Source organism: Stegostoma tigrinum, chromosome 1 (genome assembly GCF_030684315.1).
Source record: "Stegostoma tigrinum isolate sSteTig4 chromosome 1, sSteTig4.hap1, whole genome shotgun sequence".
NCBI lineage: Eukaryota > Metazoa > Chordata > Chondrichthyes > Orectolobiformes > Stegostomatidae > Stegostoma > Stegostoma tigrinum.
Window position 1 is genome coordinate 46,799,360 of NC_081354.1, and position 23,840 is coordinate 46,823,199.

General features: G+C 42.6%; 1 protein-coding gene across 4 annotated transcripts in view; it reads right to left on the reverse strand.

Moving 5' to 3' along the window:
- smad1 (SMAD family member 1) overlaps positions 1-23,637 on the reverse strand; it is a 101,262-nt gene extending 77,625 nt beyond the window's left edge. For all 4 annotated transcript variants that reach the window (XM_048528360.1, XM_048528351.1, XM_048528342.1 and 1 more), the window contains exon 1: positions 23,537-23,637. The gene's annotated coding sequence lies outside the window, so the exon portion shown is untranslated. The remainder of the gene's footprint in view (positions 1-23,536) is intronic.
- Positions 23,638-23,840: the final 203 nt, after the last annotated feature.

The window sequence follows — 23,840 nt, forward strand, 5'->3', positions numbered from 1 at the left end:
TCAAATGGCTGGTCATGGCCCACATCAACTCGTCTCCCAGCCCACCCTGATCCACCACAATTTGTCTACCAACATAACAGATCCACAGAGGATACAATGTCCCTTGTCCTGCACTCGTCTCTGGAACATCTGGACATCAACCACCAAGGATGCACCCTCAGCCGCCTGCTGTACTCCCTTTATCGCCAAATTCCAAGCGAATGCCATCTACAAGTTCACTGACAACATCATCGTAGTGGGATCGATAGCTAACAAGTCAAACTACAGAAAGAAGTTACAGGGCTTGGTGACGTGGTGCAATGCAATCAGTCTCTCAACATTGGCAAAACTAAAGAACTGATCATTGACTTCTGAAAGGAGGAGAAAATGCCCTATCTACATCAATCGAACTGAAGTTAAGAGGGTGAACAGCATCAAGTTCCTCGGATTGATAATAACCAATGACCTGTCCTGGACTTCCCACAAACATACGACAGTCAAAAAGGTACAATGGCTGGACTTCTTCAAGCAGCTCAGGAAATCTGGCATGTCCATAAGGTCCCTTACCAACGTCTATAGATTTGCCAATGAAAGCACACTGTCCAGGTATCTAACAGTCTGATATGGCAACTGCTCGGCCCAAGACCATAAGAAATTAGAAAAGGTGCTATGCACAGCCTTGACAATCATGGAAACCAACCTTCCATCCATGGACACCATTTACACAGCTTGCAGCCTCAGAAAGACTGCCAAAGACCCATCACACCCCAGTAATGATCTCCTACAACCTCGTCTATCAGGCAGAAGATAATGAAGCCTGAACACATGCACAAGCAAGCAGACTGATGAATGGACTGTCTAACCACATGCAATGCTGATCTTGCTCATACTGATCTCGCCTAGCGCACACCCTGTGCAATGTAACCTGTATGCTTCCAATCTTTTTGATCTGTATGTCCTTTGTTTACCATAATCTGCCTGTACTGCTCATAAACAAAGCTTTTAACAGTATTTTGGTACATCTGACAATAAAATCAATCAGGGCGCCGGGGTGCACCTAAGCGCAAGAAAGAGTGAGAGACAGCAACTTCTCTCCCATTTCCAGATTATCTTTAAGCACCTTCTTCATACACAAAGCTCAATGACCTCTCCTTGTTAAACTATAAGTGCAATATCTGCACAGCTTTATAAATTCAATGTTCAAACTCCAGCCTTGCCTAATCATATATTTAGGAAGTTGAAGTTTTCACTTTGTAAACGAAAGCTTTCCGAACCTCGCTAATGAGGCCTTACCCGACAGGATACTTTCACATATATAACAAATAGAACATAGAACATAGAACAGTGCAGGCCCTTCAGCCCACGATGTTGTGCCGACCATTGATCCTCATGTATGCACCCTCAAATTTCTGTGACCATATGCATGCCCAGCAGTCTCTTAAATGTCCCCAATGACCTTGCTTCCACAACTGCTGCTGGCAATGCATTCCATGCTCTCACAACTCTCTGTGTAAAGAACCCGCCTCTGACATCCCCTCTGTACTTTCCTCCAACCAGCTTAAAACTGTGACCCCTCATGTTAGCCTTTTCTGCCCTGGGAAATAGTCTCTGGCTATCAACTCTATCTGTGCCTCTCATTATCCTGTATACCTCAATTAGGTCCCCTCTCCTCCTCCTTTTCTCCAATGAAAAGAGTCCGAGCTCAGTCAACCTCTCTTCATAAGATAAGCCTTCCAGTCCAGGCAGCATCCTGGTAAACCTCCTCTGAACCCTCTCCAAAGCATCCACATCTTTCCTATAACAGGGCGACCAGAACTGGACGCAGTATTCCAAGTGCAGTCTAACCAAAGTTTTATAGAGCTGCAACAAGATCTCACGACTCAAACTCAATCCCCCTGCTAATGAAAGCCAAAACGCCATATGCTTTCTTAACAACCCTGTCCACTTGGGTGGCCATTTTAAGGGATCTATGTATCTGCACAACAAGATCCCTCTGTTTCCTCCACACTGCCAAGAATCCTATCCTTAATCCTGTACTCAGCTTTCAAATTCGACCTTCCAAAATGCATCACCTCGCATTTATCCAGGTTGAACTCCATCTGCCACCTCTCAGCCCATCTTTGCATCCTACAACAGCCCTCTATACTGTCAACGACACCTCCAACCTTTGTGTCGTCTGCAAACTTGCTGACTCATCCTTCAATCCCCTCATCCAAGTCATTAAAAAAAATTACAAACAGTAGAGGCCCAAGGACAGAGCCCTGTGGAACACCACTCACCACTGACTTCCAGGCAGAATATTTTCCTTCTACTACCACTCACTGTCTTCTGTTGGCTAGCCAATTCTGTATCCCAACAGCTAAGTTCCCCTGTATCCCATTCCTCCTGACCTTCTGAATGGGGAACCTTATCAAATGCCTTACTGAAATCCATATACACCACATCCACAGCTCGACCCTCATCAACTTTTCTAGTCACATCCTCAAAGAACTCGATAAGGTTTGTGAGGCATGACGTGCCCCTCACAAAGCCGTGATGACTGCATTTAATCAAGCCATGCTCTTCCAGATGGTCATAAATCCTATCCCTCAGAATCCTTTCTAACACCTTGCAGACGACAGACGTGAGACTTACTGGTCTGTAATTGCCAGGGATTTCCCTATTTCCTTTCTTGAAGAGAGGAATTACATTTGCCTCTCTCCAGTCCTCAGGTACGACTCCAGTGGAGAGCGAGGATGCAAAGATCTTCGCGAGTGGCAAAGCAATTGCATTTCTCGTTTCCCAAAGCAGCCGAGGACAAATCTGGTCCGGGCCTCGCGATTTGTCAATCTTAATCTTTGACAAAATTTTCAGCACATCAGCTTCCTCTATCTCTATCCATTCCAGCATGCACACCGGCTCTTCAAAGGTTTCATTCACTACAAAGTTCATTTCTTTCGTAAAGACAGAAGCAAAAAACTCATTTAGGGCTTCCCCTACCTCCTCAGACTCCACACACAAGTTCCCTATGCTATCCCTGATTGGCCCTACTCTTTCTTTGACCATTCTCTTATTCCTCACGTAAGTGTAAAATGCCTTCGTGTTCTCCCTAATCCGTTCTGCCAAGCCTTTCTCGTGCCCCCTCCTGGCTCTCCTCAGACCATTTTTGAGCTCCTTCCTCACCTGCCTGTAATCCTCTAGAGCTGAGCTTGACCCTAGCTTCCTCCACCTTATGTAAGCTACCTTCTTCCTTTTGACGAGAAGCTCCACCGCTCTCGTCATCCAAGGTTCCTTTATCTTACCCCTTCTTGCCTGTCTCAGAGGGATATATTTATTCATCACTCGCAACAACTGTTCTTTAAACAGTCTCCACATGTCTATAGTGCCTTTACCATGGAACAATTGCTCCCAGTCCATGCTTCCTAACTCATGTCTAATCGCATCATAGTTTCCTCTTCCCCAATTAAATATCCTCCCATTTTGCCTAATCCTCTCCTTCTCCATAGCTATGCAGTTATGGTCACTATCACCAAAATGCTCTCCCACCACAAGATCTGATACCTGTCCCGGCTCGTTTCCGAGCACCAAGTCTAGAATGGCCTCTCCACGTACTGAGTTAGGAAACCCTCCTGAACACACCTTACAAAAACAGCTCCATTCAAATATTCTGCTCGAAGGACGTTCCAATCAATATTGGGAAAGTTAAAGTCACCCATTACAACAACCCTATTACGTCCACACTTTACCAAAATCTGCCGACCTGTGCTTTCTTCAATCTCCCTGCTGCTATTGGAGGGCCTGTAGTAAACCCCTAACAAGGTGACTACTCCCTTGCTGTTCCTAATTTCCACCCAAACTGACTCAGTAGGCAGATCTTCCTCGACAATGAAAGCTTCTGTAGCTGTGATACCCTCTCTGATTAGTAGTGCTACACCCCCTCCTCTTTTTCCCCCCTCCCTATTCTTTTTAAATGCTCTGAACCCTGGAACATCCAGTAACCATTCCTGCCCCTGAGAAACCCATGTCTCTGTTATGGCCACAACATCATAGCACCAGGTACTGATCCATGCTCTAAGTTCGTCACTTTTATTCCTGATACTCCTTGCATTAAAGCAAACACACTTTAACTGATCTCTTGGTTCCTTCCCAGGAGAATCCTTCCCACTAGCTGGTCTACCTCTTGCTATTGCCTCACCTGCATCAACTCTCACCTCCGGCATACAGCTCAGGTTCCCACCTCCCTGCCATACTAGTTTAAACCCTCTCGAACTACTTGAACAAACCTTCCACCCAGGACATTGGTCCCCTTTCAGTTCAGATGCAACCCGTCCTTCTCGTACAGGTCCCACCTTCCCCAGAAGGCATCCCAATTATCTACATACCTGAAGCCCTCCCTCTTACACCAGCTGCGCAGCCACATGTTAAGCTGCACCCGCTCCCTGTTCCTTGCCTCGCTATCTCGTGGCACCGGTAGTAAACTAGAGAACACTACTCTGTTCATCCTGCTGCTGTTGGCTAGAGATGCTGAAGGAGAACAAGGATTTCAAAACTGATGCGAAAAAAAGTGCTACCAAGCAGGAAAAGAAACAAATGTAATAAAACTCTTGCCCGCTTTTTGTGAATAAAGTTTCTTTGCCAATTGGGGGGGTGGGGGGGAAATGGTTTGTAACTGATCCATGCAACAACTGAGCTAAAACTACTAGTTTGCACTTAAATATGCAGAGATGTTTCATTTTTAAAATGGGTTAAAAAGATACTGAAGGACTATCATATTTCTACCTTTCTCAAATATTGCTTTGAAAGCAGCTGATAATCATTAATCTCATTGGTTGTAACACAGTTGATCAAACATGCTTTTTTCGCTATTAATTTGTAGGATGTGGGCATCGCTGGCTGGCCAGCATTTCTTGCCCTTGAGAAGCTGCTGTTGAGCTGCCTTCTTGAACTGCTACAGTTCACCTGCTGTGGGTTGACCCACAATGCCATTAGGGAGGGAATTCCAGGGTTTTGACCCAGTGACAGTGAAGAGACTGCGGCATATTTCCAAGTCACAACGGTGAGTGGCTTGGAGGGGACCTTGGAGGTGATGGTGTTCCCATATGTCTGATGCCCTTGACCTTATAGAAGGAAGTGATCGTGGGTTTGGAAGGTGCTGTCTGAGGATCTTTGGTGAATTTCTGCAGTGCATCTTGCAGATTGTGTACACAATGTTGCTACTAAGCATTAGTGGTGGAGGGAGTGGATACTTGTGGGTGCAGTGCCAATCAAGTGGGCTGCTTTGTCCTGGATGTTACATCACACTCATGACTTGTGCCTTGTAGACATGGACAGGCTTTGAGGAGTTAGCAGGTGAGTTACAAACTGCTGTATTCCTAGCTTCTGGCCTGTTCTGGTAGCTACTGTGTTTATGTGGGAGCCTGGTTGAGTTTCTGGTCAATGGTAACCCCAAGGATGCTGGTAGGGGGGATTCAGTGATGGTAACACTGTTGAATGTCAAGGGGTGATGATCAGATTGTGTCTAATTGGTGATGGTCGTAGCCTGCCATTTGTGGGGCGCAAATGTCAATTGTCAGCCCAAGCCTGGATATTGCCCAGATCCTGTTGCATTTGAACGTGGACTGCTTCAGTATCTAAGGAGTCACAAATGGTGCTGAACATTATGCATGCAATCATCAGCAAACATCGCCATTTCTGACCTTATGATAGAGGGAAGGTCATTAATGAAGCAGCTGAAGATGGTTGAGCCAGGGGCACTACCCTGAGGAACTTCTGCAGAGATGTCCTGGAGCTGAGATGACTGACCTCCGACAACCACGACCATCTTATGTGTCAGGTATGACTCCAACCACCGGAGAGTTTGCCCTCAAAACCCATTGATTCCAGTTTTGCTAGGGCTCTTTCATGCCACACTTGGGTGCATGCAGCCTTGGTATCCAAGGGCTGTCACTCTACCTCACTTCTGGAATTCAGCTCTTTTGTCCATATTTGAACCAAGGCTATACTGCAGTCAGAAGCTGAGTGGCACTGGTGGAACCCAAACTGGGCGCTGCTGAGCAGCTGCTGCTTGCTAGCACTGTTGATGACACCTTCCATTGCTTTATTGATGGATTGAGAGTAAGCTAATGGGGCGGTAACTAACCAGGTTTGATTTGTCCTGCTTTTTCCGTACAGGACATACTTGGGCAGATACCAGTGTCGTAACTGTACTGGACCAGCTTGGCTAGGGGATTTGGGATAATTAAACCACAAATTATTTAAATACTAATGCAACTTTGCCTTATATAAGACATAGCGGCAGACAGCCTTCTCACTGTCACTCTCAACTGACAACTTGGGCATCATAGCAGACTGCAGTATTTGAGGAGAAACTAAATCAACTGTTGATATTTTGTGTGACCATTCCATTGAATGAATATATTTACACTGAGGTAAATGAATTAAAAAGCTATTATAATTGGACAGAACATTACAGCAAACTTTGCAGTATTTGAGATCTATGATTTTAGTGGTTTATCAAAAGCACCAGTTAAAACAAAGTTTGTAAATACAAAAAAATACATTGCACACACACACTATTAGCTTCAAAAGTGCACAGTAATATTTAAACACTTTTTAAATGTGTTTACGCGCACTTTTAACAGAAAAAAAAATAATTTAGAAGGGTTCTATGGTCACAAACAGGCAAAAAAAATCACTGAAAACTTACTAAGTTTCTTCGTTCCATTGGGAACATGAGTACCTTTGTGGACAGGGCCAACAGTCAATATATGTAAAATTATTAATACAAATTACAAGCAATGCCATGCTTTCAGACAAATTTCAGAAATTCAAACAGTGTTGTCTAACAGATTAGTTCTGAAAGTTCACTGGAACCTTTAAAAGGAAGAAAGAAAAAGTAAATATATAAATGATTAAAAACCAAAAGAACCGTGGATGCTATAAATCAGAAACAAAAACAGGAGAAGCTGTTGATGGAAAAGCTCAGCATGTCTGGAAGCACCTGTGGAGAGAAATCAGAGTTAATATTTCAGGTCTGATGACCCTTTCCTCAGAAGATTAAAGTGACTCAGCACCAAAATACATGCTATCAGAAGGGCAGCTGGTCTGGCAGCATCTGTGATGAAGAAAAATAAAATCAGTTAACATTTCCGGTACGGTGACCCATCCTCAGGACTGATGATAGCTAGGAAAACGTTGGCTTATATGCAGAAGATAGGGAGAGGGATGGGGTCGGAGGTAAACGATAGGATTGAACCTAAAGAGAGAGAACTGCAGTTGGATAGGCAAAGGGTCAATAACAACCTGACTAGGAGGGTGAATAGTTGTTAATGGGAACTGTTTGTGACTAACAATAGATGCTGTGTAACGGCAGGCTATGTGATACCACAGCCTGGTTTGTCAGATAGGGATCCAGGACATAGGAGAATTTAGGCCCTAGAAGTATTGAACTTGATCTTGAGTCTGGAGGGCTACGGGGTCCCCAACTGTAAAATGAGATACTGTTCTTCCAGCTTGTGCTAAGCTTTACTGGAACTCAGCAAACCAAAGACAGATGTCAGTCAGGGAAGAGGGTGGTGTGTTAAAGTGCAAACAGCTAGAAGCTTAGGGTCTTTCTTGCAAGCAGAACGGTAACCCTGTCTATGCTTTGCTTCCCCATGTAGAGGAGACCACATTGTGAGCGGTGAATGCAGTAGATTGGATTCTGCAAAGTGCAGGTGACGTGTTGCTTCACATGGAAGGTTATGTTTGAGGCCTTGGATAACTGGAAGGGAGGTGGTCAACAGGCAGATGTTACACCTTCGCTAGTAGCTGTGCACGGTGTTGGAATTGAAGGAAGACACAAGGCACACAAGGGAGGGGCGGGAAATGTGTGTCTGGTGGTGGCGTAAATGGCATCTGGATGTTGATGCTGGTAGGACGGTAGGTAAGGACGAGGGGAATCCTATCACTGTTGTGGGAGGGAAGAGAAGGAGGAGGGCAAAAGTGTAGGAGATGGGTCAGAGCCTGTTGAGGGCCTTGTCGATAATGGCGCTTGGGAATCCTTGGCTGAGAAAGAAGGTGGGCATTTCAGAGGCTCCCTTGTTAAGTCAGCCTCTTCTGAACATTTGCGACAGAGAATGGAGGTATAGTCCAGGTAGCTTTGGGAGTCATTGGGTTTATAGTGGCTAGTCTATTCCCAGAAATGAAACCCTTGAATTGGGGTGGGGGGGGTGTTGTGGTGGTGGTTTGCAGGCGCTGGAGTGGTATGGCACACTGACCTTGACATCGTAGAGGCAAGTCAGCAACTCTCCGACACCTTTTCCTTCCTTATGGCCCCGCATCCATAACCTTATCATCTCACCCACAGCCTCCAAGCTCCTCCTTCCCCAATCCCACAGCACCCTGTTCTCTCTCTTTCCCAAACTCCACAAACCTAAATGCCCTGGTTGACTCAATTGTCTCTGGGTGCACCTGCGCCACTGAACTCATACGCACATACTTTGATTCTTTTTGCCCCCCCCGGTCCAAGAACTCCCCACCTACATTTGGGACACTACCCATACCCTCCACCTCCAAGACATTTAATTCCCCAGCCCCCAAAACCTTACCTTCACCATGGACATCCAGCCTCTGTACACCTGTATACCCTACACTGACAGCCTAAAAGCCCTCCTCCTCCTCTTCTCCCACAGGCCCAACCAAACCCCTCCACTAACACCCTCATTCACTTATTGGAACTTGTCCTTAAACTTTTCCTTTAACTCCTCCCAATTCCTACAAACCAAAGGGGCAGCAATGGGTATCCATATGGGGCCAAGCTATGCCTGTCTCCTTGTAGGGTATGTGGAACAGTCCCTCTTCCACTGTTACACCAGCACCATCTTTCACATCTTCCTCCGCTACATCGATGACTGTACTGGCGCTGACTCGTGCTCCCATGAGGAACTTGAATAGTTTATCAACTTTACTAACATCTTTCACCCCGACCTCAAATTCACCTGGACCATCTCAGATATGGCCCTCACCACCTCCATATCCGGTAACCATCTCAGCACCAACAACTACTTCATACCCACCAATTTCCACAACTACTTGACTACACCTCGTCTTACCCACCCACCCCCAAGAATGCAATCTCTTACTCCCAATTCCTCTAGCTCCACCGCATCTGCTCCCAAGATGGAGCATTCTGCTCCAGACATCCCAGATGTCTTCCTATTTCTAGGACCTCAACGTCTCCCTTCTGCTGATTGAAAATGCCCTCAACTGCATCTCTTGCATTTCTGCCCTCAAACTCCCTCCCCCCCAACAGAGTCTTCCTGGTCGTCACATACCACCCCACCAACCTCCATTTCCAGTACATCATCCTCTGCCATTTCTACCATCTACAATCCAACCGCACCACCAGAGACATTTTCCTTCCTACTCCACCTGCCTTTTGGAGGGCCTGCTCACTCCACAGCTCCATCCGCTTCATACCAAACTCACCACACTCAGCACCTTTCCCTGCACTCTCCCCTCCATCTGAGGCCCATGACAAACTTTCCATATCAGCCAAGTATTCACCTATACATCCTCCAACCTGATCTTCTGTATCCGTTTCTCCGGATGAGGCCCACTCAACAGTGGGGAGACCAAACGTAGACTTGGTGACAGATGTGTGGAGCAAATGCGCTCCATACACTATAATCAACACCATCTTCCAATTGCAAACCTGGGTTAATATGCATCCTGGCCTTCCTCCAGTGCCACAACGATGCCAATACACAAATTGGAGGAACACCACCTCATATTCCACCTTTGGAGCCTACAACCCAATGGCCTAAACATGGGATTCACCAGTTTCAAAACCTCCTCACCCACCTGCCTAATCGCACATCCAACCCTCCCTCTAATCCTGCCTCAATGACCTGATACTACCTCTCCATCTCCTTCCCCACCTACGTGCCTCACCCTTTCCACTGACCAATCCCAACTACCCCTAGCCACACCCACCTACCTTCTTCCAGCCCCACCTCTCTTCCTTCTATTTATTTCCCAACTCCCTTCCCCTCCCCAATCCTGATGAAAGGTCTAGGCCTAAAACATCGACTCTCTTACTTCTCTGATGCTGCCTGAACTGTGTTCCTCCAGCTCCACAGTGCATCAACTCTGACCCCAGGATCTGCAGTTCTTGTTATCTTCAAAAGAAAAAGAGTTGAGGGTAAGGATGAGCTCCAGCTCTGCCAAGGAGAGGAGGCTGGGTAGGGACAGTACAGGCTCCACATAGAAGCAGACAGCCCTACAACCATCCTGGCAGGGGATGGATGTGTAAAGAGATTGCAAGTCCATGCTAAACAGGAAATGGCTGGAGCCTGCAAACTGGAAATGTGGAAAGTGGCATAAAGAGTCAGAGGAATCATGGATGTATGTGAGCAGGGACTGGACCAGGGAGAGAAGACTAAGTCATGGGAAGAACAGATGAGTTCTGTGGGGCAGGAGCAGGGTAAAACAATAGGTCTGCCCAAACAGTCCTGTTTGTGGATTTTTGGAAGAAGGTAGAAATGAGCTGTGTGGGGCTGGGGTACTATCAGCTTGGAGGCAGTTGGGAAAGAGATCACCTGATGAAATCAGGTCAGTTACCATAGTTGATGCATGACCTGATGTCATGCAAAACTCAGTGGAACGTGGAAAAACACCACCTGATTTTCCGCTTGAGGGGCCCACAGCCCTCTGGACTCAATACTGAGTTCAATAATTTTAGGGCGTAAGTTCTCCCATGTCCTAGCCCCCTATCCCACACACCAGGCTTTGTTATCACATAGCCTGCCAGCACACAACCCCTGTTGTTAGTCACTAACTACCCACATTAACAGATGTTCACCCTCCTAACTAGATCGTTTCCAACTCCTTAGTCTATCTCACTGCTCTTCTTTCTCTTTGAGCTCTATCCTTCGTCTTATCATCCACTCCCTACTCTCACCCCTGCCCTGTCTTCTGCACATAGACCATAAGACATAGGAGTGGAAGTAAGGCCATTCGGCCCATCAAGTCCACTCCGCCATTTAAATCTTGGCTGATGGGCATTTCAACTCCTCTTCCCTGCACTCTCCCCGTAGCCCTTGATTCCTTCTGCGATCAAGAATTTGTCGATCTCTGCCTTGAAGGCAGCCAACGTCCTGGCCTCCACTGCACTCCGTGGCAATGAATTCCACATAAACTAACATTTTCCATCTACCATCAGTTCTGAGAAAGGGTCACCGGACCTGAAGTGTTATCTCTGATATTTTTCTTCACAGATGCTGCCAGAACTGAACTTTTCCAGCAACTTCTGTTTTTTCGTTCCTGATTTACAGCATCCACAGTTCTTTTGGTTTTTACGTGTTATCAAAAACTAAAATACTCACTAATCTGCTCTGCATAAAGATATAATTTGCAGTCCTGAAGTGCAAACATTCTGTTTGTAAACCAACAATACCCAATTTCAAGGGGTGAGAGTAAACCTGCCACAATGTTCAAACATCATCCAACCACTCAACTACCAGCTTTCAAACTTGCAAAATTAATATTAGTCTTTTGATTAGCAGCAATGCAGCTGAAGGTGAACTGCAGAGCCAAATCCCACAAATTACACTGACGGCAATATCCTGCAAGAGTAGGATCCTTTTTGCCAATTGGAGTAAGCACCCTGCATCCTTTACAAACCTAAAACAAAATCACTGATCATCTCCAATGACCCATATGTTCCTGCAAGAACTTCATAGAAGTAAAGGTTGCCATATTTAATCAACAATGGAAAAAGGGGAGATAGAAAAAAAATCAATTCAGTGATGATTATATATAAATGTAGCATTGCAACTATATGCAGTACTTCCAAGTCCCCATTCTTGCTATAATAGCATTTTTGTCCCCCAGTTAATCGAACATAAGTTTCTAACAGAAAGAACCTAAACACTTAAAAGAAACAAGGGTATACAGATCAAGTAAAAGATCAAAAAATCCAATTAAAAAACATTCACTCTTTTTAATTCTTATTCCTTAGTTTTATTTTCCAATCACTATTTCAAAATAATGCATTAACATAAATAAACTTACTAAATTGGTCAAATGAAATTTTAAGTTGCTGAAACAGATAAATACAAAAGCACTTTGGCTATATCTGGCCATATGCTATCCAGATGTTTTCCATAACAAAGAATGCCCAGGAAGATTCAGGCCACTTAATTGTATGCAAAAGAAACAGGGTAGGTACATTTAGAGAGTGATGTATATCTGAAGAAGACAACAAAATGTGAGGCTGGATGAACACAGCAGGCCAAGCAGCATCTCAGGAGCACAAAAGCTGACGTTTCGGGCCTAGACCCTTCATCAGAGAGGGGGATGGGGTGAGGGTTCTGGAATATATAGGGAGAGAGGGGGAGGCGACCGAAGATGGAGAGTAAAGAAGATAGGTGGAGAGAGTATAGGTGGGGAGGTAGGGAGGGGATAGGTCAGTCCAGGGAAGACGGACAGGTCAAGGAGGTGGGAGGTGGTTAGTAGGTAGATGGGGGTGCGGCTTGGGGTGGGAGGAAGGGATGGGTGAGAGGAAGAACAGGTTAGGGAGGCGGAGACAGGTTGGACTGGTTTTGGGATGCAGTGGGTGGAGTGGAGGAGCTGGGCTGGTTGTGTGGTGCGGTGGGGGGAGGGGACGAACTGGGCTGGTTTAAGGATGCAGTTGGGGAAGGGGAGATTTTGAAACTGGTGAAGTCCACATTGATACCATTAGGCTGCAGGGTTCCCAGGCGGAATATGAGTTGCTGTTCCTGCAACCTTCGGGTGGCATCATTGTGGCACTGCAGGTTCGGTCCGCCTCCACCTCTCTCCCTATATATTCCAGAACCCTCACCCCATCCCCCTCTCTGATGAAGGGTCTAGGCCCGAAACGTCAGCTTTTGTGCTCCTGAGATGCTGCTTGGCCTGCTGTGTTCATCCAGTCTCACATTTTGTTGTCTTGGATTCTCCAGCATCTGCAGTTCCCATTATCTCTGATATCTGAAGAATCCCAATTTTACCTATTCAGAAGGACAGTACAGAGGTCTATACATTTGCAACAAGATAACTCTAAAAATCTGTTCGTCAAACTACACATCATTTCTAAATTAACAGGTTGCAAGGCTGAAGGGCCTGCTTCCATGTGGTCTGACACTGACTAAAATTCACTAACACTGAACTGATAAGTGAAGCATGGTAATGCTGCAGATAAGGATTTACCTTATTGCTCCACTGTCATATATTTTACTGATCATGATCTAGGCTTTACAGGAAGGCACCGAGTATCAAAAGAGTTTGTGTACAGAGGCAAAGTTATTTAACTATTTGAAAATTTTCTAATGGCATACCTTATGATTCTGACTGTCTTGGCAATGTGAGTATATTAGTTAGGAAACTAATTTACATTATTTTTAACCTTCAAGTTATCTTCACCATCTCATAATCCCATGCCAATATAACGACCGTTTCTGTTGCTGATAGGTCAAGGCAGTTCCCATGACAGCCTCAACTTGGTGGGATGCTGTAGATAAAACATACTCACATTCTTTAAATAACTTAGTTATACCGTGCATGAGAACTACAAATTACTCTAAATTCCTATCACCCATCCACAAGAGAGTTCAGACACTGGAGATAGTGATGAAGAGGTCAAACCAACAGGAATATCAAAAGGATAACGCCTGAAAATATAGCATCTGCCTTAGCCTTGTAAATCATACACATTCCCATTATTGCGATGATCACACAATTGGTATACTTGGAGCAACTGACAGAATGCCCAAAATATCCAATTTTTTTTTACATACAAATCTGGAGCAAGAATAGGCCAAAGCGAACTGCAAGAGTAGGACTCAAGGACATAGGTTCAAATTATGAAATGGCAAATTTAAGACAGCGTGAAGAAAAGAACCTCTTCAGAAGACTGGTCAACATATAGAACAACAGAACACAAAGAAAACTTAGAGGTTAGTGAATGATACAATAGGAGGGATGGCAATGTTCTCTTGGATGGATAAACTGAAGTTATCATAAAGTCAGAGAAAACCTCGTTCAAACCAAAATACTAAGCAAAACTTTTAAATCTCACACAAGAGTAACACTGGGAATTTATATAAGCAGAATAACTAGAAATCACAGTCAACTTTTTTCATAATCATATCAAGGAAAGCTAATGTAAATATGGCATAACAGTCAACATAACTATAGACCACTACAGGTACAGTCATTCAAATAAGACTACACAAAAACCAGCATTGTCCAAAGACTGACATTTTTTTTGTTCGATCTTCTCATTTTAAAGAGCTTATGATGCAGGGAAGCAGTGGATACACAAAAGAAAGGAGTTATTCAATCCAATGTGTGACAACTGAACTTTTATCAGCAGCAACCTGACAATTACCTTAAACTGCTTGGCAAATCATATCATTTGGTCTTCCTTATTCAGCAAATTAAGGCATTCCAATCTGAATTAACGTGTTCCAATTCTTTGTTGTGAAAAACCGAGAAGTTCCAATATTGGTATAACCTATATTCTAAGGCTGGCGAGCAAGTGAAGATCAGCCCAAAATAATTTTACTTCGTACCAATTCTATACTGTCTAAGTCTAGAATCAGGAACCCATATGATTCCAGAGCAAAGCAGGTAGGCTTCCTCATTTTTTGCAATGACACTACTGCATTCCAGCCGCCCAATAAAACTTGCAGTGAGTTTAAGTAATTCAATCTTACAGATGTGATGTTCACTCAACTTGCATCATCAGAATAGTTCAACTGAATTATAGCTTTGTAACTGACCACCAGACATTTGTTACGCTACAAAGAACATAGATACGCTGCACAATGGTATTAATGTACCATATGCCCCCAAGTTTAACTGAACTGGAACAGGTCACTAAGTGATATCTCCTGCAAAGGAAAGTCAATGGTGTAACCCTGGGAAACACTAAGAACTCAATTATCATCACTTTAGTCAAGGAATCCAAGTCAATTTTTACAGGTCAAGGAATCTTTTATTTGTCAGATCATTAAGATGGTATAATCCTGGATACTTAATAAAATATATACATAATAAAATCTACCATCTACTCAACACTCAGAAGACGAAGACTACACAGAGCAGTTTGATTTTATGTTCAATCGAATGGGGTAGTTGCTACATCTGGGATAATGGGCTCACATCCTGAATTTCACGAACTGACCTCATGTAGACTGAAGTATCATTTTGCACAATTTCTCAGTTGTAAATCAATTGAGGATTTCAAGGAAGGTTGAAGAGTCTGATAATGATGCTTTCTGTGTAGTCTCTTGGGATTCTGTTTTACAAAGAATGTACATTAATTATAAAGGCTAGCTGGTGTATCCATGAAAGCTCTTTAGCTCAATAAACAAGAGCTTCTACAATAGAATTCAAGTGGTCTGTGCTGAACTCTAATTTTCTTTCAAAACAGCACCAACAATAAGTACCATTTACCTTATACTCCTAATGGCAGCTAGAAACTTTCACTCTGAATATTAAAATAATGTATTTAAACAGGCAGACATAGTGCTGTTTCATGCAAAGAAAGGGTCCCCTAACAACACAGCATACCACCATTCCTGCATTATAATGGATTATGGCTATTTTTAAATCCATTAACAGGGCTCATACACGCCATCTTCCGACAAAGGGGCCAACCAAAATATCAAGAAAAATACAATCGTGCCAAGAATCCACAAAGTAGCAGAGCTACAAGAAAGGTCATTTAGAAAGTGATTTGTACAATCAAATGGATTTGTCACAGAATAAAAACTAAAGATGTTATCAATATTTCACAAAGACAGACACTTAGTCCACATTCATGATAAACAGTCCAAGCTCAGCTTGATTACCAGCATCTATCTTAAACTTTTATTCCAAAAACAATTTATAATTTTCAGAAGTCAAAACCTTCCTGACAGGGAGCAGATACACAGTATTCGAGGGCATGTTCCCCACTTACAGATTAAAACTGTTACTTCAGGAGCTTACAAAACATCCTTTATTGTCTAGGTGAACATGAAGCTTGAGTATTTAGCACAGAACGCTGAATCAAAATGAGGACAAACTGTAGCAACTGCTGAAAATTAATTGTTTCTAATGTATGATTTTGAATTATACCAGCATTTTTGAAAATTACGCTACTCAAATGAAGCAAGTCTACAAGCAACAGTTAATCGATCTTAAATCTGTTAGATTGAAAATAGTCAAAAGAGATGTGACTTTTGAATCTGCCAACACAACATCCTCTTCGTTTTAAACAGATTCATATTGCTAGCTAGCGCACAAATTGCAACAATATTCAAATCAGAATTTGACCACACAAATAAAAAGTAGCAGCCCTGGTGGCTAAAACATTGTGTTCTGCTACAGATGATTCTAGATGCAGGTATTTTTCCCTTTCTAAAAATACCAAGATTGAGGACTCTGCTGGCCAGATTAGCATTTACTGTCTATCGTAGTTACTCCGAAGATGGTGATGAGCTGCCACCTTGAAGCACTGTAGTGTAGACTTCTAATTGTTAATAGGAAGGAAGTTCCAGGATTTAAACTGGCAATCACAAAGGAGTGGTAATAAAAAGGCCCAGCCAGATTGGTGAGTGATGTGGAAGAAAATTTGCAGATGGTGTTCCTCTGAATCTACTGCCCTTGTCCTTCCAGATTGTAGAGGTTAGGAGTTTGGAGGTACAATCTAAGCAGCTCTGTTGAGTTACTGCAGTGAATCTTGTAGATGGTGTTAAGTGGTACTATTGTGCATCACAGTGTACTATTGTGCATCACAGTGAAGTGAGCAAATGTTAAAAGAGATGGATTGGATTCCAACCAAGCAGACTGTTTTGTCCTGTACAGTGCTTCAAGCGTTTTTGGAGCTTTATTCAGCCAGACAATTGTGAATACTCCTGACCTGAGCATTGAAGATGGTGGTCACGAATGGGGAGACAGCAGGAAGTCAGTCGCCACAAAATTCCCAGACTCTGACCCGCTCTTGTAGTCACTGTATTTACATGGCTTGTTACAGTTCAGTTTCTGGTAAATGAAAACCCCCAAAAAGGTAATAACAGTGGAAAATTCATCAATATCAACACCACTGAACTTCAAAGGTTGATAGTTAGATTCTCTATGGGGAGATGGTTATTCCCAGACTTGTGGCTCAAATGTAATCATTTATAAGACTAAGCCAGAATGACGTTCCAGCCTTGCTACGTATAAAACAGGAGCTATTTCATTAGACATAGTAAAACAGGGTAAAATAAAAACAGACAACACATTACAAAACAAAACAGATGGGAATACAAAATAAATTTGAATCGTAAGAGGTATAGCTTCTCAGATGCTCACAATCTTTTAATATTTCTCCCTTACACAAGTTGCCAGAGAATGTAAGCAATCTTTAAACTGGAGAATCATAGTGTAAATAACCACACCCAGTTGCATGCAAAGCTCAAAGAACAGCAATCATAAGTTGCACATGGCTGATTCTTCCCTTAACACAAACACTACAACCTATCAATGTATTCATCCAGCTCTACACTTTGTTGTCTCGGGTTCTCCAGCATCTGCAGTTCCTATTATCTCTGATACAATTTTAACCTATCATTAATGTCTCATAAATAGTGGTGATCACCTGAAAGATGGAAGTTGAAACCTTCCTCATTTGCATGGCTTAGTTTCACACCATGTGTTACCGAACCTCCTACTACACTGCTAGAGATACGTTCCATGGTCTCAGAATGAGGGACAAACCTTGGGACTGGAAGAGTCATAGAGATGTACAGCAAAGAAACAGATCCTTTGGTCCAATTTATCCACGCCAACCAGATATCCTATAATAAGTCTGGTCACATTTGCCTGCATTTGGGCCATATCTCTCTAAACCCTTCCTATTCATATCTCCATCCCAATGCCTTTTAAATGTTATAAGTTATAACAGCCTCCTCTTCTTCCGGCAGCTCATTCCATTCACATTCCACCCTCCGCATAAAAATGTTGCCCCTTAAGTCCCTTTTAACTCTTTCCCCTCACACCTTAAACCTATGGCCTCTAGTTTTGGACATCTCTAGCCCAAGAAAAAGACCTTGCCCATTTACCCTATCCATGCCCCTCATGATTTTAAAAGTCTCTATAAGGTCACCCCTCCACCTCCAGGGAAAACAGCCCCAGTGTATTCAGTTGCTCCTTGTAGCTCCATCCCGCCAACCCTGGCAATATTCTCAAAATCTTTTCTGAGCCCTTTCAAGTTTCACAACCTCCATCCTATGGCAGGGAGGCCAGAATTGCACATAGTATTCCAATAGTGCCCTAACCAACAACCCGTACAGCTGCAATATGACCTCCCAACTCTTATACTCAATGTACTAACCAATAAACACAAGCATACCAAACAGCTTCTTCATTATTCTACCTACCTGCAACCACACTTTCAAGGAACTATGAAGCGGCACTCCAAGGTTTCTTTGTTCAGCAACATTTCCCAGGACCTTACCATTAAGTGTATAAGTCCTGCCCTGATTTGCCTTTCCAACATGCAGCACCTCACGTGTCTAAATTAAACAATCTGCCAGTCCTCAGTCCATTGGCCCATCTGATCAAGATCCCATCATATTCTAAGGTAACCTTCTTTACTGTCCACTACACCTCCAATTTTGGTGTCACCTGCAAACTTACAAACCATATCTCCTATGTTCACACCCTAAACATTTTATATAAATCATGAAAAGCAGTGGACCCAGCGCCAAACCTTGTGACACACCCCTGGTCACAAACCTTCAGTGTGAGCAGCAATCCTCCACCACCACTCTGTCTTCTACCTTCAAGCCAATTCCGTTTCCAAATATCTACTTCTTCCTCTATTCCATGAGTTCTGATCTGGCTAACCAGTCTATCATGAGGAAACCTGTTGAACACCTTAGTGATGTCCACACAGATCACATCCACTGCTCTGCCCTCATCAATCCTCTTTGTTACTTCTTCAATATTCTCCATCAAGTTTGCAAGACAATTTCCCATGCACAAAGCCATACTGACTATTCCTGATCAGTCCTTGCCTTTCCAAATACATGCAAATCCTGACCCTCAGAATTCCCTCCAACTTGCCCTCCACCAATCTGCAGTACCCTGGCTTTTCCTTGTCACTGTTCTTAAATACCTGTAACACATTTGTCAGGCTCATTTAGCCAACCTTCAGTCTTCCACCTCACTGGGGATGAAGAAGAATTTGTTCATTTCAGTCTCAAGGTTTGTCCCTTATTTCTTCATCCAGAAGTTAGTAAAACTTTTGAATTCTCTGCCCCAGAGGGTAATGGAAGCTCAGTAATTAAGTATGTTCAAGGCAGATTGAAAGGTTTCCAGACACTAATGATATCAAGGGACATACTGCAGGAAAATTATGTTTAAGTAAATGATCAGCTATGATTGAGAATGCTAGACCAGGGACGAATAGTCTATTCCTATATTCCAAACAGACCAAGATACCCAATACATTTCAGGTATGGTTCAGTAGAGAAGTCTTGCACAACTCAGAAGGTTGAGGGTTCAAGTTCCACCCTAAGAACTAGGAGGTCAAAATTTAGGTTGACGCTAGTACAGTTTTGAAGGAGTCTGCAACTTTTGGATGAGGTGTTAAACCAAGAACTCTCAAGCAAAATGTAGAAACACATCCAATGGTACTACCATATTTCAAACATTTAAGTATCAAAACACAAAACAATTATCTGGTCTTTATCACATTGATATATGTGGGTGCGTGCGATGCAGAAACTGCCTAGACTTTTCAGTAACTACACTTAAAGAACCTTATTGGTTGCAAAATGTTGAGATCGTGAAAGGGATTATAGAGGAAAAGAAATCGTTTTATGCAGCAATAGCTCCCAACAATTTCACTCTCTTCCAAAATCAGCACAACGATGAAAGTTTTTACCTTTGCTGCTAGGCCATGCAGGAAAAGAGCGCAAAGAGGAGGAAGATAAGTTACCACTAGGCTTATTAACTGACCATAGAACTGTAAGGGGGGGGCGCGGCGGCAAGTGAGAAAGAAGAGTACCCATGCACAGTGCAATAAACAGACTACAAGTGATGGAGCAAGGTCATTGGATCAGAAACATTAACTCTGATTTTTTCTTCACACGTAGTCAGACCTTTCCAGCAACTTCTGTTTTCATTCCCAATTTACAGCATCCCCAGTTATTTCAGTTTTATCAAATGCACTTTTCCTCATAACAGCAATGAGGTGCAACAAGGATACACATATAAAATTTAAAGTCTTCGACACTAAGTAGTATCTAATACTCCATGTATTAGAAACCAATTTACCACCCACTCTTTAAGGGCTATTCTTCATGAACAGTTCTGAGGGAGGGGACAGCAAACCCGAAACATCAATTCCAATTTTCTCTTCACAGATGCTGCCAGACCTGCTGAGCTTTTCCAGCAACTTTGTTTTTGTACAAAGACACCAGCAGACCAGCACTTGAGATCACCAAAGCTGAGTTGATTCCATTTTGTTTGAAAATGGAACTTATTCTTTCTAGTCTAGGCATAGCTAGAACAAATGTTGTCAATAAGCTATTATAGTCAATGTGTATAGCGGTGTACTACAGCCAGCATTGCATTATCTAATAACTAAGATCTGATAGAAATAAGATTTCAATTGTCACTCCTGATTCTAAATTTCATTGTTGTTACTGCCACTTCTACACTGATAGGTCATCAGTATCACAGTTATAAAGACTAAGCTGACCATACTGTTCAGCAAGGGAAACTGCCTATTAACCACTGATGAATTAAGACTGGATTCTTGATTCAACATTTTCAATCTTACTCAACTTCCAAATCATACTAAAATCTTGCTGACAATTATGCTTAAAAGGACAGCAGTGTTTCCTCCAGAAACTGTAATTCAGAAATTTAAAAATACAACAGCATTGTACATGACAGGTTGGAGCATACATGGTACAGAACTGGAGGATGCTTTCATTTCAAGTAATGATGATGAGAAGTAAAATAAGTTTGTTAAAATTTAAATCAACTTCCTTGTGCAAGATGGTGACGGAGTAGGATGCTCCAGCAGGAGCTTGTCCACTCTGCCTGTTCTTCTTTTCTTACTCCAAGCTTTTCTGCTCTTTATTCCCCTCTTCAACTCTTATCCTCCAGCAATGAACCCTGGCCTCCCACCCTGGCGCAGCAACCTGTCAGCATGGTATTTTGCTGGCATAATGCGGAGCCGGTGTTCAATGTGGACTGGAAGCTAGGTGCCAGCATGGTTTGCTGTACTGAACTTTTATTTCTGTATGTGTAAATCTTGTAACTAAAGGAATCGTGCCAAGGTTCTTTTGTACCTAAGCTGGCACTGTCATAGGTAACGTATAGTCAATGAGTATGGTGAAAAGTTTATACGTGACAAAAAAAGGCTATTCTATTCTGTTCATTTAATCATGCAGGTAATGTAACTGGTGAACATTTGGCTCAGTTTGTCTTGGTGAAAGTTTCCCAACTTTTTTTTAGATCAACCTGTTCAGCGATATTATACACACTTCAGGGGAAGTGGGACTTGAACCTGGGCTCCCTGAGAGAGCTTTTCCAACATTTAAGTAGCATCATATAGATAAGGAAAAAGATATAATAGTAATTGCCTTATTTGAGTAATTTCTTTCAATTTCCCACCTAGACTATCTGGTTCCTTTGTTCTACAAAAGCTACAGACTAACTTGTACTATTTCCAGCTGTGTGATATACAACACAAAAATGGAGACACAAGGGCAGTCAGAATGTGTAATGATATTTGCATTTAGCATAAAGGGAACAGAACTTAATTCTTCCTTGTAACTGAGGCCTCAGGCTTGGAAAACACCTTTAGAAATAATTTACAAAGTTGTATGATATGCATAAGGTGAATAATGCTTGCAATGCTGAGTTTTTCTTGTTTTCCCTGTATTAGCTATTGAAAAGGCAATTTCAGTTCACATTTAAATCTCAAATATTCTTGAAAAACAAATGCTGATTTTGAAATTAAAAAGTAAATGCAGAACATATTAATATATTCTGCAAAGTGAAAACTCTGATTTCTGTTCTGAATTTGGATCTTGGTTTTTTTGAACAAATAATAACCAACTGCCACATTAAATCTAGTTTCAGATACAGATCAAAGGCCTGACATAACTGAAAAAAAAGTTCTAATTTTTTTTAAAATTAACATTAAAATCAAAGGTTCAGGGCATTCCCAAAAGCTTGGTCGCAGCATGAAAACTAAGAAGTTTGCTGAAAAGTTTGCGAAGGTGATGAAAAGTGACTGAAGTTTTTTAAAAATCCACACAAGGACAAATTTTTTATCCTTTCAGTAACTCAATCCCTGCCTTGAACTGATTCTTGTCAAAATGCCAAGAAGGATGCATGGCAGATAATGCATCAGCACAGAGAAGAAAGAAAATCTCAAGCACAGATAAAAGAAATATACTGCACAAAGATCACACAATCAAAATATGCTGATCCACACAGGGCATTTCAGTCATGTATAAAAGTACCTGTGGCATCCATCTACAACAGATTAATAAACAGGACAGATGAAACTGATTCAGGGCAAAAGCTCTTGGCAAGCTAACTTCAGAAGATATCTTCTTTATACCAAAGCAAATATTAACGATTCTTCTATAGAACGGCAAAAAGCAGTTACTTCAGATATTTTCTGAACTAGTATTTTGACAAACCAAAGTACTTAAATATCAAACACTTCCTATATGGCATAATAATTTATACTGAAACTTCCTTTTTCAATGCAAGTATTCGTACAACTTTAATTTCAGCGTTTCTCTTTTTTTGCAAAGAGGCTACGGTCAAAATTCTTATTTTAATACGGGAAAAAACGTGGCACATTTGAGACCTTCCTCAGTTCACCCAGTGATGATCCATGAAATGGAAATCGAGGAGCCGGGAAGATGGAGGAGCTAGTTTCAAAAGATTTACACAAGACTCAGATAAAAATAAATCACTTCCACAAACTCTTAATCAACTATGACAACACAGAAAAATAAAACGTAAGCATTGGTCCAAGATTCTTAAAGATTCGTGAACCCAACAGCGTCTGGGGTGTACGCTCAGAAAGGTTATTAAAACATCTTCCCCTCGGTGGAAACTGGAGTGAGGAACGTTATTCCATCACCGGACGAGGCTGCGAAGGAAAGAAAGATCAGTCGCATCCTCTCGATTAAATTCCATTTATAAAAAGAGAAATCTTTCGCAGCGGATCACACGGCGCTGCAGTTTAAGTCAACCCCGTCCCTCAGAAGAAAGACTCGCCGAGTCGAGTTTACAGCTCAGAATGGAGGCTCCCACAACAAAAACTTGAGCAAACTTTCCCGGTCGTTAATGTACGTTACTGTCGGGGTCCGAACGGACCGGCTCCACTTTCTCCCCGTTTTCCCGGTGACGCCATGTTGTGCTAAAAGTACTTCTAAGGGGAGGTGTGGGAATAAAGGCAATAACTTCCCCTCCTTTAAAAGTGCATCTGCTCCATACTGCTGCAAAGTGTACGAACAACGAAGAGGAATTAAACAATTAAGAATAACTTGTGGTACTGTCTTACCTGAACGCCAACCAAATAGCCTCCCTCTCCTTCACGCTCCATCGGCAGCACTTCCAGCAACCGCAACACAGTCAAAGCTCCGGCGTCAGGCAGACTGCGACTGCTCACCGCGCTATGGATTAACTCGCCGACCAGCCGCACTACTTTCCCAACTACTTCCAACAAGAGCGAAGCTGTTCAACTCTTAAACGCACTAGGCAGCTTTCATTCAAACAACGCATTGTTTTCTTCCTCTAGTCTTATTCATGTTTGTTTTAAGTTTATTAAGTAATCATTTATACCGGCTCCTTATTTTACTTTTTTG